This window comes from Chrysochloris asiatica, unplaced genomic scaffold (genome assembly GCF_000296735.1).
Source record: "Chrysochloris asiatica unplaced genomic scaffold, ChrAsi1.0 scaffold05077, whole genome shotgun sequence".
NCBI classification, from domain to species: domain Eukaryota; kingdom Metazoa; phylum Chordata; class Mammalia; order Afrosoricida; family Chrysochloridae; genus Chrysochloris; species Chrysochloris asiatica.
In genome coordinates this window covers 1,508-2,249 of record NW_006413595.1, presented here as the reverse complement: position 1 = coordinate 2,249, position 742 = coordinate 1,508, and the positions used below count along the sequence as shown (strand labels likewise).

General features: G+C 38.5%; 1 pseudogene; it reads right to left on the bottom strand.

Annotated features, from left to right (window-relative positions):
* Positions 1 to 5: 5 nt before the first annotated feature.
* On the bottom strand, positions 6 to 433 carry LOC102828157 (annotated as a pseudogene).
* Positions 434 to 742: the final 309 nt, after the last annotated feature.

The window sequence follows — 742 nt, the reverse complement described above, 5'->3', positions numbered from 1 at the left end:
CTATATTTCTTTGTAAACTCTTCAGCGTTCTTACAGAATTTTTTATGGTTCTTAGAGCTAGGTCAGCCCGGAGCGGGTGTTCAGGCTTGGAGGTCGTTGACCAGTGCTATTAGGGACTGGAGTACTTGGTCAGTTTTGGTTGTTGGCTTCCAGTTTTCAGCACTAATTACCGGCAGGCAAACGTGACCCTTTTCTTCGACGTTTGGGTGATAGATCTTTGATTTAAATGTGATCTTGAGTGGTTTGAACAGGTACTCTGCTGGAAAGTTGATTTTGAGTTGGAAGGCCCCTTAACATATGGAGGGTTGTCAGGAACGATTAGCCCTTGCCAAGTCAATAAATTAGCTTCATCAACCTGGATGTTACGGAAATTTTTCATCCCACATTTGAGGATTTCTCCAAGCTCTTTCATCAACCCCCTGCTGGCCACCATCTTGCTAATTTTTGTTAATTTTGTATGTGTTTTCTTGTAGCATTTTTCTGAATTTTTCTAGTTTTGTTGTGTTCTCCTTGCTTTCTTCACTCTTTCTATCACTCCTTTGAAGGTACCTAATTATCATTCTTTTGAATTATTTTCTTCAGTTCGTTCTATTACCTTTTATTCTTCAGAAACATTTTCTGGCTCTGCCTCTTGGTCACTTTTTGAGTTATTCAAACTTGTTTCTTCATGTAAGCTAAAATGTGTTGTCTTTTTTGCATTGTGGGGTTGTTGTATTATAAAACAAACAATGCAGTTGTTGAA